Source organism: Narcine bancroftii, chromosome 3 (assembly GCF_036971445.1).
Source record: "Narcine bancroftii isolate sNarBan1 chromosome 3, sNarBan1.hap1, whole genome shotgun sequence".
NCBI classification, from domain to species: domain Eukaryota; kingdom Metazoa; phylum Chordata; class Chondrichthyes; order Torpediniformes; family Narcinidae; genus Narcine; species Narcine bancroftii.
Window position 1 is genome coordinate 268,145,778 of NC_091471.1, and position 17,954 is coordinate 268,163,731.

Sequence of the window (17,954 nt, forward strand, 5' to 3'; positions counted from 1 at the left end):
TCAAAATCAAAAGCTAACCCAACATATGATTTATTTGCCAGTAAGATATTTGAACTGTACATAAACACAAGTCATGGCCTTCAGAAGTAGAAAAATAAACATGTTAGTTTGGATCCAAAATCTATTGAATCTATTTGATCTCATCTTCCCAACAGACTAACCTTATCGTCTGATTCTATTGATGTGGGAGCCAAATTTGCAGTGCTCTTCCAGACATTTGCATCCTCCTTGCATGTCAGCTACTCTCTGGCTTGCATGCCTGCTCACTTCAGCAAACAAGGTCAGTATGGAGTTCTAATCAATGCCAACGATCCAACCATCCATTCCACTGGAGGGCTCACCACCACGTTCAGAAATTAAACACAAATATTCCGAACAGTGTTCCCGACCATAATTAAACAGTTCAGGTGATGGGATATTTTCATTGTGTTTGTTTCAAAGAGAAACATCAAGTTACCATTTATTGAAATTAGCATATTTAATCATATAATGATGCCGGCATATTGCATAGTTCATTTGACCTAAAAATGTCTTGCAACTGATTTTGTGTGTGGGTATGTGTGTGTGTGTGTGTGTGTGTGTGTGTGTGTGTGTGTGTGTGTGTGTGTGTGTGTGTGTGTGTGTGCACGCACACGTGCTCATGTGCTGATTTTTGTTTGTACTCAGCATCTGATGCCTCTCATGTCAGTGCCCAACAATAGTCAGCCAACATTAATGCATTTTAATGACCCTGATACTGCAATGTCCTGGTGAAACCTTTCACCATGTTCGTTATTGACTGCACCAAGATCAGCAGGGACGAAGTCCAAGTGTGAATACAAAAAAATGAATTTTCAATGACATGTTGCACTTCATGAAGTCATCTTAAAATATGACAGGAAATCACTAAAATAGATTATATCTGAAAAAAAAAGTGCGTGATAGGAAAAAATTTAAGGTGATTTTCATGATTAGCAGCCCAAGATCCATAAATACATCCAAAAGTGTTCAGGACCTGAACTTTTTGTTATTCAGTGTAAATGAACAGAAAAGGCCTTGGAAGAATGAGATGTTTTGGAACCTACACAATTCTGATGGGACATGACAGGGTAAATGTTGTGTGTAAGGTTTACCCTTGAGGGAATTTAGAACCTGGCAGCATAGTCTCAAGGAAAGGGATGCAATGTACAAAAGGGCTGGAGAAACACAGCTTCCTGGGAAAGATTTTACAATGGGAATGTAGAACAGATTTCTTCTCTCTGACACTTGTGAATCTTGTGAATCCAGGGAATAGTGGAGGCTGCATCATTGTTAGATTTATTCAAGATGGAGTTAGATAGTTTTATGGGCTACAGGGGAAAAGGGTTTGTGAATCATTCAGGAAAATGGAATTAAGGCCAAATATACAATTATTTAATTAATTGGTGAAGGAGGTTTGAGAGGTTATAAGATCTGATCCCTTTCATAATCCTTATGTACTGATGTTTTTTTTTTGGAAATTCAATAATGTATGTGATCCCTGGGACTGTTTCAATCACCCATGTAATTCAGAGAGGAAACTTTCAATGCACCTACACCCAGCGGAGTCTAAAGAAATAACTGAGTGAGAATCCTGAGTTAATATAGTATGGGGCAATGAGTTGGGGGTCAACTTTTAACTGAGGCCTCTTACATTCTGTCAGTAGGTTTCTGTGAAATGATGGTTTCTATAAGGAAAGTCTAGCTTTCTTAGCGAGCGTGCACACAACACACACACACACACACACACACACACACACACACACACACACACACACACACACACACACACACACACACACACACACATAATGGGAAAATATAATCTATTTGAACCTTTGGTTTTAGGAAGTCTACATGATCACTCCTATTTTTAATGTGCTCATTTTCACAACTCAATAACTAGTGGCAACTTCCTCTCAGGATTTCCTTCAAAGACATTTAAGTCATGTGAGCATTACAAAAAAAGTATTAGGGATTTTTGGTGAAATCTGAGCCAGAAATTTACCTTGCATAACTCAGTAGAAGAAGCTTCTACTTTACTCCCAGGAAAATATGGTTTTGGAAAAGTACAAAGAATTATTGGAAATAATTACAAAGCACAGATCAATCAAATTCCACTTTGATTCTTCAGCCTGAGAAGGTGCAACACTTCTGTTTTCTAAGCACATTACACTTTGATGCTGATGGATCATGTGTTTGTTATTCTCGAGCTTTCTTTTGTTCCTGCTTCTATTTTATAAAATAAAATAACCCTGTATCTTCATTCTCATTATGAAGGTCAACCACTCTTCACTGCACATCAATGGCTCTGTGGTGGAGAGAGTGGAGATTCTTGATTTCTTCTCTTTTTCAGCTTCCTCTCTTTGATTTTTAGCCTCTTCTCTCTGCCTTTCACATTCTCCAATTCCAATTGCAATTCATCAGATCTATCCTCTGGAAAATCTTCTAAGTCTTTCTGAACAAATTTACCCTCACCTACATAATATTTCACTATAATCCTCTGAATTTGTACTTACCTCATCCAATGTTTAACTTCAGTCAGTTTTAATGCCTTAGAAATAACCATCATTTCCTCTTTTCCCTTGAAGGTGATGGTTCTGACATAAACCTTATCAACATTCATTGCTGCTGTTTTTCACACTCAAGCTTTAAATTAGCTTGGAAAAAAATCCAATTGACTAATAACCCACAAAACTCATGTTCAATTGACTGGACAAGTCCCCGTAAAATTTTACGAGCCCAAGCGACCCCAAAACCCAGCAGGAACAGACATACACCAAGACAAGTGTTTTTCAAAACAAATGTCTTTAATCTACTTTAAACATGAAAACAGAATCAAACTTTAACTTAACTCTATACTTAACCAACCCAAATTAACCCCCTTCTAATTCTAAGCGCACAGATATGTAATGTGTATATAAATTTAACAAAAGTTTTCTGGTTCACAGTTCAATCTCACCTCTCTTTCTTCCAAATTCTCTAGATGCAGGCATTTCTTATACTGTGCACAGAATTTAACATGTATAAAGTTAACCAGGCTTTGGTGCTCGAAAGGTAAATGTTTACCGCTCAGGAAGGTTCTTGTAGGGTTTGCAGAGAGAAATTTGTTGTTCCAGGGTTTCCACAACTGAGGTACCACCATTAGTCACCTCAAGGTCTCGCTGATGAAACTTGCCCTGTCAGGGTTCTACAGATGATAACCTCTTTCTTTCAGGCTACCACAGATTTCTCTTATTCCAAGAGAAACATCAGACAGATAGCACTTCCAGCCATCCACTCCTCTGGAACTTTCTGTTTCGAACCAGCTCTTCCTGACTTGCCCTGATCAGCTGCTTTTCAGATTCACACCCACTAGCTAGGAGAACTTGTTAACTTGTCTCTCTCTCTCTCTCCAACTGCCAACTGCTAGGAAGCTCCTGTGACTCTCTCACTTGCCAAAACCCCCGCCTTCTTCAGCAAACAACAGGAGTTCTTCTCCTTGGTCAAGTTGTCTTAGATAAACAAAACCCAGGAGTGACTTTTCTGTGACCATCTTGCAGAAGGGTCAGAAGCCTTGTAGTTATCCAACCATCCAGCCTGTCTCCAATTCTAAACAATGGTCTATTCATTCCATGACATAATTTCAATTAACTTGTGAAATGTGCATAAAAGACTCCAAAGATCCTGCAATGTTACTGAATATGAATTCTTCAGTATTTCAAATAAGATCTGTTTTAAAATGTGTGTATATATGTAACCTACTATAATTTTACCAAATTCCTCCCAATATTTTTTACTCCATTACAGAGTGCATATAACAGATTACCTATCCTGGACCCACAACACCCCCTCATTAGTTAGGAAGGTGCCTAAACTTCCTAAGCAGGTTGAAATGGGCAAGGTTCAAGTTTCATTGTCATGAAAAATATAAAAATATAATATACATGACATACATTACCCTTTGTCTGCCATAAGGAAAACAGAGAGTCGCCGTGAGCATTGCGCAGCACCCCAAGCAATAAGAGAAGGGACGAGCAAAAGAGAATCCCTTCAGAGTCACTAATTTATGTTTTTTACACATTTGCTGCATTCTAGGAAATTATTGCCATTTTCCCCGAAAGCATGCTGTGTAAAACAGGTGGAACTGGAATGAGGGTGCCATTCCCTTTCCGATATTTTACCTCCTAGACCCCTTGTAAATTTCCTGGAAGGCCTGGAGTCTAAAGTTAACTGCAGACATTCCAGGAACAACGGGCTAATGAATAGCACGTCTTAATGATGCGGTTGCAAGTCCTGCCTCTTTAATTACTGCACTGCCGCTACGCTGTCTAAACTCGTGTAAGGAAACGGAGATTTCTAAATTTGGTTGTTGGTGAGTGAGCGACCAGTGCTTAGATGTCGGGCATTCTTCAGACCAGTAAAATTCTACCTATAAAACATAACTGAGTGTCCATGGATTCACCTCAAGCACTCCCTCAGCCTCTGCTGCCACATAGACCCCTACCAGCCCCCAACGACAACTTTTCACAGGAGCACAAATGAGAGTGCATCATTGAGTGGTATGGTAGCGGCAAAGCATCGGATCGTAACTCAAAATATTGGATCATTAAAATGCCCAAGGAGATCGCTGGGGTTTTCTTTCCTCTACTGATGACCCTCACCAGGAGCATATTTTAAATCGAGAAGTATTATCAAGGATCTCAACCATTCATCACACAGGATCTTTGACCCAGCAGGTAGGAGGTACAGGAGCATCAAAATCAGGAATGCCTATTGGAGAAGTAGCTTCTTCCCGCAGCCTATAATACTGATGGAAGGTATCCTGTAAACTTGAGTCTGCTATAAATGAACCAAAATATTTATGCAGATTCATTTTATATTTTAAAGTATATATGTGATTATTTTATGTTGTGTCTTATGTGTTTGCACTGTGGCCCAGAGAAACACCATTTCTTGGGTTGTATATGTGCAGACACATGATATAAACTTGAACTTCAATTTCTATATTGACTTAAAGTATGAGTCAATTGAAAGTACAAGCCCAGGGCCCCTTCCCAGTAAACTTTTCTGATGGTTCTATGATATAGTGACCGTAATGGTGAACCAGATCCCTGATAAAGGGCTCTGGCCTGGAACCTTGATGGCTCTTGACTTCCTACGGATGCCACATCTCCGGCGGAATTTTTCCAGCACTTTTATGTGTTGCACCTCAGCACAAATGCTCATTTTTAAAAAAAAATATTGAGGACTTGTCAGTCTAATCTCAACTTTTTATTCCTACACTTCCTCCGTCATACATTTCAGGTGGAAGAAGCAAAAAGGAGAGTCATGAACAGTGGACAGAGTTCCTAGATAAGGCGTTGGTCATATAAAACTGAGGTGCATAGGCATTTATTCTCCCAGCAGGTGGTGAATTATGGAATTTTCTGGCCCTGAGGGTGGTGGAGACTGGATCACTAGATATATTTAATGTGGAGATGGAGACCTATTTGAAAGATTAAGGAATTGAGGGTGTTATGCAACTGAAACAGAAGAGGAATTGACACCAGTATATATCAGCCATGATCATATTGGCCTGGTGGCCAATAATTCTTATGCATTGGCTATCATGTTTACCAGATACTGACATGATGCCACCTCCAGTCTGAGTACATGCAGGAGAAAGATCCATTTCCGCTCTGTACATTAACTTCAGTCTCTGATAATCATACCGACTCCATAATCATAAATTCTTTCCTTTCCCACGCAAGGCAAATTTCATGGTTTTCCCAAGTTCAGGGGGAATTGACTGGAGACTTCTTGATTACAATGTACAGTAGTGAAAATTGTTAAGTGACTGGGCTACTGTCCAAAGGTTTGAGTTAATGATCCAGAAATGCAAGTTTGAAGTCATTATAATAGCTGACGCACTTAAATCCAAATAAGTAGATAAATAAGAGTACTGTAAATATTTAAGCTCGGAGATGGTGAGCAAGATTATGAAAGGACGAGACAGAATAAATAGGAAGGTTCAATTTCGCTTCGCAGGAGAGTCAAAAAATCAGGGGCATGAACTTGTAGGAATTGACAGAGGTTTGGAGAGGAGGTGAAGAAGAAATTATTTTCTGGAGATCTGGAGCTTGCTTCCTGGAAAGGTGGTAGAGGCAGGGAAGCTCACCATGTTGCAGAAGAATTAGAATGTGTACTTAAGGAGTGTGACCTAGAGTTTTAGGTCTGGTGCATGAAGGAGGGATTGAGCCAGGTAGCAGAGGGACACTTTCCAGGACTCTATACGCCTCAAACCGTGCATCTTGGCGCCTCACAGTTTGGCGGGCAGCAACCTCCTTTGAAGAAGACCGCAGAGCCCACCTCACTGACAAAAGGCAAAGGAGGAAAAACCCAACACCCAACCCCAACCAACCAATTTTCCCCTGCAACCGCTGCAATCGTGTCTGCCTGTCCCGCATCGGACTTGTCAGCCACAAACGAGCCTGCAGCTGACGTGGACTTTTTACCCCCTCCATAAATCTTCGTCCGCGAAGCCAAGCCAAAGACAGAAGAGACAGACATAAGGGATCAAAGGACTGCATGGTTAGTGCAGCGGTTAGCACATCACTGTTACAGCGCCAGCGATCGGGATGGGGGTTCCAATCCTGCACTGTCTGAAAGGAGTTTGTATGTTCTCTCCATGTCTGTTTTCCCCGGTGGCTCTAGTTTACCCTAACCATTCAAAAAGTACCGAAGGTGTCGGTTAATTGCATGTTATTTGGTGGCATGGACTTGTGGGACGGGCTTATGGGCCAAAATGGTCTGTTACCATGCTGTATGTCAAAATTTAAAAAAAAAATAAAATATCAGACAATGCTTCCACACCTGGTCTCTTTGGAAGTGATATGGGAAGATTGTATCTTGCTGGGATGCCCATGCAATTAAATAGCATATATTCCATTGGACATGTAGAATGGTTCAGGGTTGAATGGAGTTTGAGAAGTTGGATTTGACGGGGCAAAAATTGGGGATGTTAAATCAGGTTTGAAAGACAGATTTGCATTTTTACATAATGTTTCACATCCCTTTTGTACCCCTTTGCATCAATGTTGTGCTTTCAAAATGTAGCCACTACTGTTAGAAACAAGCTTCCACAAATGGCAATCTGAAAATAATCAGATATTCGATTTCTCCGATATGGAACGAAGTAAATAATGGGCAAGACATTTGGGAGATAAAGGGAGCACTTTGGGAGTGTTAAATTCCCCTGTCAATTCAAGTGTTTAACTGTTCATAGACGGTTGTATTTTTTCAAACTAGTTGCTATTTACTGCTTCTACATTATCTTTAATGTAATGGGAATGTTATCAAAAAGAAACTGATTCAGGGGGCATTGGAAACATTGGTAGTTGATTAACTTCCCACATCTACAATATAAAAAATAAGTGATCTGCACAGAAAAAATATTCACAAACTGATGATCAAGGTTTCTACATTCAAGGAGGCAAAATGTTTAATTGGTGTGGAAATGATTGAGAAACCCATTTGGTAACCAGATGTTGGTGATGTCATTAATCTTTCTGAAGGCTGGCTTCAACACTTGAACCTCATTTTTTACATGGCAGCTTTGGAATTCAGTCTTGACTACAACATTAGGAATTGAAATCTCATGCAATCTCCTTACTGCATTGACATTTGGGCTGTTAGCAAACCTTGCTCTATCGACAGCATCCAGGCCAGCTGCATCACAGTGTGATAAGGTTGCTGCAGAGAAATAGATCAAAGGTCAATCGACAGGACCATAAAGGTGGTAGAGAGGATCACTGAAGCCTCTCCCCCCTCCCACCCCACTCCCCATCGATGTGATCTACCGAGATGGTTGTTCAAAGAGGACATGCAAAATCAATGAAGATCCTTTCCATCCCACATACCATCAGGAAAGAGCTACAAGAGTATCAGAGCCAGAATGCTGAATGACCAAAGTAATTGCTCACACTAACTATCCGAGACTCTCATATGTACAAAAGAATATTTATTTTTTTATTTTACATATGAATACCTTGTTTGCCTGTATGTGTGTTATGTCTGGTTGTGTGTGTGCATGTTTTGCACTGAGAACCGGAGAACACTGTTTCATCAGGTTTGCACTTGTGGAATTGGATGACAATGAACTTGACTTGCAATCCAAGCTGTTTATAGTCAGCAGCCGAGGCCCTCTTGGAGCAAAGTTCAATGTTTTGCGGATCATGTTCTCCTAGGAATTCTGCACTTACAACAGAGATGTTTGGCTTGGGAAAATCTTCCAACTCCAATAATTCACATTCTGAGGTACAATAATTCTGACACAAATGGTCTTGAAGTAAAACACGAAAACCATGATTGAAGTAAAACACAATACTGGAGAAACTCAGAAGGTCAAGCAGTGTCCTTTATATAGCAAAGTTAAAAATTCATCACCGACATTTCAGGCTTGAGCCTTTCATCAAGGTGTGGAAAAATGTCGGCAGGCTTCCAAACAAAAGAGTAAGAGGGGAGGTGTGGTCACAAGGCAGGAGGTGATAGGTGGAGAAGGGAGGGAGAGGACAGCATCGATCAAGGGGAGGAGGGATGGGTAGGTGAATAGAGAGGGAAGATGGAGGGGAGAGGGAGAGGAGAGCAGGTTAGCAGAAATCGGAAATGTCGACGTTAATGCCATCTGGCTGGAGAGTGCCCAGATGGAAAATGAGGTGTTGTTCCTCCAATTTACAGGTGGTCTTGATGAGTTAGTGTATGAGGCCATGAACAGACATGTGAGTATGGGAATGTGACACAAAACTGAAGTGGTTACCCACCAGGAGTTCTCTGTCACTTGTGCGGATGGAGCGAAGGTGCTCAGCAAAGAGATGTCCCAGTCTGTGCCCAGTCTCTTCGACGTAGAGAAAGCCACAAAGGGAGCACCAGCTGCAGTAAATCAATCCTGCAGATATGCAAGGGAAGTGTTGCTTGACTTGAAAGGCCTGTTCAGGGCCCTGGACCATGGTGAAGGAGGGTGCAACCCCTCCTGCAGCCACAGAGAAGGTGCTGGGGGAGGAGATTGGTGGGGAGGGATGAGTGCACGAGGGAGTCATGGAGAGGGAGCGGTCCCTACAGAAGGCAGAGAGGGGAAGATGTGTCTGGTTGTAGGTGCTGGAAATTCTGGAGGATAATATGTTGGAAGTGGAGGCTGGTGGGGTGGTAGGTGAAAATGGGGGAAGAGGGGGACCAGGGCAGATGAGCAGGGAATGAAGGAGATGTGGGTGAGGACTGAGTTAATTATGGTGGAGGGGAAGCCATGCTTGTGGAAGAAGGCAGGCATTTCAGAAGATATGGACCAGAAGACCTCAACTTTGGAACAGATGCAGTGGAGACGGAGAAATTGAGAGAAGGGAATAGAATCCTTGCAGGGGACAGGGTGTGAGGATGTGTAGTCATGATAATTGTGGGAATTAATGGGGTTTGTAATATATGTTGGTGGAAAGCTTGTCTCTCAAGATGGAGACAGAGAGATCCAGGAAGTTGTCGGAGATGGACCAGGTGAGTTTGAAATTGGGGTGGAAATTTTCCACAAAGTGAATAAAGTTGACAAGCTCAATGTGGATGCATGAGGTAGCCCCAATGTAGTCATCAGTATAGAAGTGGAAGTGTTGAATGGTCTTGCCTGTGTAGGGTTGCTACCTGGATTACTCCACAAAGTCCACAAACGGGCAAATGTAACTGGGAACCATGCCATGCGGGTACTCTTTTGACTTGGAAGAAGTGAGACATGTTAAAGGAGAAGTTATCTAGAGTGAGGATAAGTTCTGCCAGATGGAGGAGAGTGGTGTTAGAGGGTGACTGGCCAGATCTCTGGTCAGAAAGAACAAAGTGCTTTAAGACAGAGGATAGAGGTATAAAGGGATTGGATATCCATCGTGAAGATGAGGTAGTCCAATTCAAGGAATCTGAAGTCATTGAAGAGATGCAGGGCATGTGAGGTATCGGGAATATAGATGGGGAGGGATTGAACCGGCGAGAAAAGATGAGTTAAAATAAGATTAATCTAGTTTGGTGAGGCAAGAGCAAGCAGAAACAATGGGTCATCCTGGATGTCTGTCCATGCCCTTACATACTATCCCTCTAAGACCACCCATAAATTTTCCGTCTGGGCACTCTCCAGCCAGATGCCATTACCATCGACTTTCCAGATTTCTGCTAAAATGCTTTCTTCTATCCCCCTTCCCTTCCTCCTTGCAGCTCTCCTCCTCCCACTTCTCTATTCACCCACCCATCCCTTCTCCCCTTGCTTCCTGCTGTCCCCTCCTTCCCTTCTCCACCTATTACCTCCTGCCTTTGCAACCATGCCTAATCCTCCCCCCCCCCACTCCTTTGTTTGGGCACCTGCTGACATTTTTCCATACCTTGATGAAGGGCTCAAGCCTTTTTATCTTTGCAACATAAAGGGCACTGTTTGACCTGCTGAGTTTCTCCAGCTTTGTGTTTTTTCAAATCATCTTGGCTCAGGAAATCTAAGGATTGAGTTGGAGATGACAGGGACATTATAACGTCACAGAAGGAAATCGTTTTGGCCCATCATAAAATACAATAAGAGCAAATCACTCTAATCCAAATAGCCCTTCTTGACCTCTCACACACTTTCAAAACTTTATCTTGCTGTTGTATTTTTGTGAGTTCCGGTAGTAGAGGTAGCCCTGATGTAGTCATCGGTATAGCAGAGGAAGTATTGAGGGGTCTTGTCTGTGTAGGGTTGCTACATGGATTATATACTGTGTAGTATGCACCTATCAAAGATTCCAGCTATATGGATTCTTGTGGCTCCCAAGTAGATCCCATAGGATGAATATTCTTTTCCTCTCCCTTACGACTGTATGAGCTCTCTTGTCTCTTGTCCACCTGGACATCTTATTCAGTGGGTTGTTATTTTAAGGGCATTGCTTTGTTCTCCTCTTGGTTCAAGGCCAATTAGCAGGGAGGCAGTGATCAGGGGTTTTCTATCTACCCATATCAGTAAGTACCCATATCCGTAAGTATGACCTCCCCTTGGAGGTGATGGAAGCCGCTGCTCCTCTCCCTGTTTGCAGCAGATCACTGATGCAAAGGCATGCAGTGGAGGGGGGGTTGGTCAGGTGTCCGAGCCAAGTCCTCTGCTCAGCAGCATGCCCTCCAAGCATGTGTCTTTTTAAATGCACGGAGAGTCATGTACTTGCGAGTGTTCAGAATTGAATGCCGTGCAATGCACCAGCAGCAAAGAACTAAACTGGATGGATGTGAAAGAACAGGGAGATTGGACTGTGTGTCCACAGATCCCTCCAGGAAAATAACGTGCTTAAAAAGAAATGGAATACTTTCCTTTATTAGCCAAGCCATAGAATATAAGATCAGGGAGGTTATTCTAAATCTGTACGCAACACAAGTTTGACAGAGATTATCACTGCCCAAAATTCAACTTATCACATGACAGAAAAGATATGGCTGCATTGGAAAAAGTGCTGCAAAGACTTACAGAGATTTTCCCAGGACTGGAAAACTGTAGCTAAGAGGAAGGATTGGAAAAGCTGTGGTTGTTTTCTTTGGAGCAGAGTAGACCGGGGGGAGCCTTGAACATGATATGTAATAATGAGGGATCTGGATCAAAGTACAAAGGGAAGGATTTCATTCTCTCAGTAAAGAAGACAAAGTGAATGGTTGAAAAATTAAATGGAAGATGAGAAAACCATTTACACTCAGAGCCCGGTCGGCTTCTGGAACTCACTACCTGAAAATATTTGGATGTGTCCTTTGAAGAGTTGTGACTTGAAGCCCAAGGGCCCCATGTGAGAAGGTAGATTTAGAGGGTAAACAGACAAATGGGGTCAAATGCTTCATATGTCAGACATTTTCTAAAATGGTCCGTTTCTTTTGGTGAGATGCCAGCTAGAGAACTTAAGGATAGGAATTTAATTTCTTTTAAAAAAATGAGAAGCAACTATCACTAATGGTGGCTGCACTATTACCAGATTGTATTAAACCTCTCAGACGTGTCGGTCCAGATAGTAAAGGAATGTGGTCACGCCTCATTTGACTTCAGACGAGATCTACGAATGTTACTAACTTGGAATTTCCCTACAGTAACTAAAGAACAGAACAAAATACCTGGATTTGCCACTGACATCCAGATCCAATGAACAAATAGATTTAAGAGTGCTCCATAAGCCTCATCAAACACTGGCCCATTCAGAAAGACCAACACAGGTTCCAACAAGATCACACCTCCTTAAGGCTTCTGAGTTTACACCAAGTGAGATTACCTTTGGGTTTGCACGTAATAACTTTAAACCACGTAACGGTGCAGGAGAGTAAGGTTGAGAGAGAGAAAGGTGCCAGAGCTTTTTTTGGCAATTAAAATTGAAACTAGGTGGGGAGGCCAGGTCATCTTTGCTCTGTGGAGAGAGCGATAAACATTTTTTGCGTCATTGTCACTGCCACAGCTGAATTAAGCCAGCTTCAATCACTGATTAATCTGGTAACATTTCTACAGTTTCTGGTCAAGCACATGATCATAGCGTTTCCCCAGGTATTTCTCCCACTCCCCAAAGATGTGCTAGTACACAAAAATAAATATCCCTGGGTTTAGTTGGATTTGGGAGGATTGAGGAAAGTTAATGGATAAATGAGAAAGAATAGGTCACAGAGAAATAACTGGTAGAATTAATCTGAGATTCAGTTTGGGAAGAATGGCCTATTTCCATCAGAACATTAAGACATCCTAACTGACCATCCAAATTAATATTCTGGTTTGAGAATCCTGCCGTGCACAGATTTCTATCTTTGCCCAGCGGTGCTGTCATGACATTCTAAAGCGATTGGCCTGTTATTTGGGCCATCCCATGAATAGGATGATGTACTCGTCAAATCCTTCCTTAAGTAAATGGATTTGTGGAGACGAAACCACCAGTGTGATACAAGGAAAATGTTTGGGTACTGTGGGATTGAAGGATTTTATTGCCAGGATGAGTCACCATGACAACTTCTAAAGTTCTTAACACTAAAATCTCAGGCTTCTGTTTATTTTCCACCACGAATATCTATTTATTTTTTTGACTGAAGAAATGTTAATCTACTTTTTCACCTCTACATTACATAATCTATTACTTAATTGTTAGTTAGTTGGAAGCCAACATCAGTTATTGTATTTTTTAAAGAATTTATTCACAGATCATTGATATTGAAGGAAGTTCAATGCGAATTGTACATCCCTAATTATCCTTGAATCTGAGGAGGCTGTTAACAGACAATCACATTGATAACTTTGAAGGTACATTCAGAGTAGGACAGATGTCCTTCTGATAAAGCCAGTGGTGAATGAGATGCAAGCATCTTAGTTAGAACCATAGAATGTTCTTCTTTGGCTTGGCTTCGCGGACGAAGATTTATGGAGGGGTAAATGTCCACGTCAGCTGCAGGCTCGTTTGTGGCTGACAAGACCGATGCGGGACAGGCAGACGCGGTTGCAGGGGAAAATTGGTTGGTTGGGGTTGGGTGTTGGGTTTTTCCTCCTTTGCCTTTTGTCAGTGAGGTGGGCTCTGCGGTCTTCTTCAAAGGAGGTTGCTGCCCGCCGAACTGTGAGGCGCCAAGATGCACGGTTTGAGGCGAGATCAGCCCACTGGCGGTGGTCAATGTGGCAGGCACCAAGAGATTTCTTTAGGCAGTCCTTGTACCTCTTCTTTGGTGCACCTCTGACACGATGGCCAGTGGAGAGCTCGCCATATAACACGATCTTGGGAAGGCGATGGTCCTCCATTCTGGAGACGTGACCTACCCAGCGCAGTTGGATCTTCAACAGCGTGGATTCGATGCTGTTGGCCTCTGCCACCTCGAGTACTTCGATGTTAAGGATGAAGACGCTCCAATAAATGTTGAGGATGGAGCAGAGACAAAGCTGGTGGAAGCGTTCTAGGAGCCGTAGGTGATGCCGGTAGAGGACCCATGATTCGGAGCCGAACAGGAGTGTGGGTATGACAACGGCTCTGTATACGCTTATCTTTGTGAGGTTTTTCAGTTGGTTGTTTTTCTAGACTCTTTTGTGTAGTCTTCCAAAGGCGCTATTTGCCTTGGCGAGTCTGTTGTCTATCTCGTTGTCGATCCTTGCATCCGATGACATGGTGCAGCCGAGATAGGTAAACTGGTTGACCGTTTTGAGATTTGTGTGCCCGATGGAGATGTGGGTGGGCTGGTAGTCATGGTGGGGAGCTGGCTGATGGAGGACCTCAGTTTTCTTCAGGCTGACTTCCAGGCCAAACATTTTGGCAGTTTCCGCAAAACAGGACGTCAAGCGCTGAAGAGCTGGCTCTGAATGGGCAACTAAAGCGGACAAGTTGCTCTTGTGTCTTGGTGTGAGCTTGAAGGCTTGGCCCCTATAGTCTGTGCCAACCATCATCTCCCTTGTCCCACTGACCTGCTTCCATACCATAACCCTCCAGTCCTCACATCCATATACCTATCCAATTTACTTTTAAAACACACGAACGAGCCCACATTCACCACTTCAGATGGCAGCTCATTCCACACTCCCACCTCTCTAAGTGAAGAACTTTACCCTAAAGTTCCCCCTAAATTTTTCCCCTTCATCTTAAAACTATGACCTCATATTTATCTCCCCAATCTAAGTGGAAAAAGCTTAGTTGCATCCACTTGTCTATACCTCTCATAATCTTGTAAATCTCTATCAAATCTCCTCTCATTCTTCTTCACTCTTTGATTTATAAAGGCTAAGATACCAAAAGCTTTCTTTACAACCCTGTCCATATGTGATGCCACCTTCAGAGAACAATGTATCTGCACTCCTCAGTGCCCTATCATTTACTGTGTATGTCTTACCTTGGTTTGCCCTTCCAAAATGCATCACCTCACACTTGTCTGTATTAAACTCCATTTGCCACTTTCTGGCCCAGCTGGTCCAGATCCCTCTGCAAGCATTGATAACCTTCCACACTGTGCACAATGCCTCCTATCTTTGTATCACCAGAAAACTTGCTGATCCAATTCACATTATCATCTAGATCATTGATGTATACAACAAACAACAATGATCCCAACACGGATCCCTGAGGCACATCACTCGTCCATATCGACCACATACACAGCCTTTCCTTCATCCACCTTCCTGGTAACCTCCTCAAAAAACACTAGATTTGTTAAGCACGACCTACCACACACAAAGCCATACTGACTGTCCTTAATCAGCCCATGACTGACCAAATACCTATATATGCTGACTCTCAGAACTTCTTCCAATATTTTACCTACTTCATTTGATTTCATAAATTTAATTTCCACCATCTGCTGTAATGGGATTGAAATTCATGACTCAGTATTAATAGTCTAGAGCAGCCACTCTCAACTTTTTTGATTGTGGTCTCCTGCACCAGGGGTGCAGTGCAAATTTTTTCGGTGCTGGAGCTCACCAAAAACGGTGACTAGGAGGTCTCGCAAGACCAGGCCTCGCTGGCTAGCATGTTGTATTTGTTGACATGTTATTGACAGCGAATTGTAGGACTCTGAAGTAGGACGACTGGTTGTGGAAGAAACAGGGATGTCCAGAATAGAAAATAGCGCTCAATGGTGTGGGTGGGGGGGGGGGGGGGGGTCATCTTATACACCTGAATCGGCCCGATGAGGTGCCGGAGCAGCCCGATGAGGTGCTGTAGCGGTGTTCCAGTGAGCTCTGGCAGCACTGCACCCCTGCTTAGGAATCTGTTCAAAGTTTATAGGCCCCCTTCTATGAGAAGCAGTCGTTTAGTTGGTTTCTTCTGTACTTCTCTCCTAATGACTACATAAAAACCATTAAAAATATTTGATTTCAGTCCGTGCACCCCCCCCCCCCCCACCTCCCCCACTTAAATGTGCTCTGGCCTCTGTTGAGAATAGCTGGTCTAGAGTATAGTTACAATAGTTACCCTGTATGGCTGGTCATTTGCAGCTTGTGCGAGATATGGGAAAGAAAAATTGAATTTGTGCTGATGCAATGTAAATTTTGAAAGCAAATTCGATGAAATTTACTTTGAGTAGTGACATATTTTACATATGCAATATTTATGAATAAGGTGTATTTTTGGAAAAGATTGAGTTAATTGCCAGAATATCTCTCTCTATCCATACCAACCTAAGCAAGGGCCTCTGATCTGTAGTTTAGAAAATTGGTATTCCAAATTGTAAGGGAGAAGCAAAGTAAATTTGAAGCAGAAATGGATAAAATGTCATCACTGAAAAGTTAACTCTCTTGGTCTCTCCACAGATGCTGCCAGACTTGATGAATATCTCCAAAATTGTTTAATTTTTTCCTGTTTAGTGTAACAGTTTAAAATCCCACGCTGTCTGTATGTTCTCCAGTTTCCTCCCACCCTCTAAAACATACAGGGTTGTAGGTTAATTGGTGTATTTGGGCATTCAGGCTTGTCGGCCAGAAGGGCCTGTGACCGTGCTGTATCACCAAATTACTTCTCCATGGATTGTCGCCTTGTCGGGATGGAGAAGCTTGTGTGGTCCTGTGATCCTGAGAGAGATGCCGTCTAGAGCTGTGCTCCTGATAGGGCCACCCATGGCGATAAGGTGGAGGGTGAGGTCTCTGACAAAGAACAGTCCAACCTAGGCCTCACTGTGGAACAAGTGGACGAAGTTACTTCAAACTCAATGGCTGTGAAGGCGGATGAAGGCTGCAACAAATCCATCAGCTCCAATCGTCGGGGTTTCCATGCCATTGGAGCTAGTTGGTTGATTTGTGAAGTATCGTGTGCTTCTTCGAGTGCAACATCATGTAAACGTTATGCGCACAGGCATCTTCGCTCGGTGGGCCACTTTCCAAGATTGGACTCGTAAGCCACTAAAGACCATCATCCTCAACCTCGAGGGATAGCCATGACGATGATCCCTAAATTAAAATTAAATTACAATGAGCATTCTGCGTCTGATATTGTCAGAACATTCAAGTTAACAGTCAAGCACTTAGATTCTGTGATTGTCGTCAAAAAAAAGTAATGCTCCAGTCAGCTTGTCCACAGCGTCCATTGGAGGTAAAGATACATTACCCATGTTTCGGGCCTATGCCCTTCCTCAAATGGACCCATTTCTTGGCAATCAGATGGTGTCAGTGCTTTAATCACTGCATGAGAATCAATCAGTGGAAGGGCATTGTGTTTGTGCATTGTAAAGGTGATTATTTGCTTTCTCCCCCTACCATACTGATGCATCAGGTATTGTGATTGGTGATTTTGCACAAACTGGACTAGTGCATCGCTCTTCAGATAAAAGGTGTAACTACACCATCAAAGTACTGAAACTGGACAATAAGAGAGTGTCAAAGTGGTTAACATTCTGGGGATGACTGACCCAGTGAAGGGTTAGAAATAAAAGTTAATTTTATCATCGTTCTCTTCTTCTTTCTCACCAGGTGGACACCAGCCCCCTAAACATGTCTGCTTAACACATGATTTCCTTCCTTTCTTTTTTTGCCCTTGTTAATTTTATACTTTGGATGCACTTTTCAAGGGAGCAGTCTTGATTTCTTTGAATTCAAAGCCAGCTTCTTAATGATCCCTTAGTTTTCTATTTAACCATATACATTATAGCGAAAAGATTGAGATACACGATCCAAAAGCTCTTCATTTTTAACCAAGTACTTTCTCTTCCCTTTCATCCCATCCCTCTTCCCACGTAGTCTTTTTCCTTGTTCAGGTATCTCCTATTCATGCCTCAGGTCACTGACAATTTTAAAATGGAATGCATCCAAACCAAATTCTTATTGTAACTCAAGACATTACTGTGGACTTTGAAAAGGTAATGGTGGAAGCATTTCATTGGGCTGGCAAATACTGAACCAAGGCCCCACTATCTCAGAACAAAGGATTAGAATTTAAGAAACAGCCAGAGCATATTTTACTCAAATCACAAGGAACTTTCAGAACGCTCTGCCCAAGAGGGTGTGCAAAATCTTTGAGGACCCTTTCCACCCTGCGCAC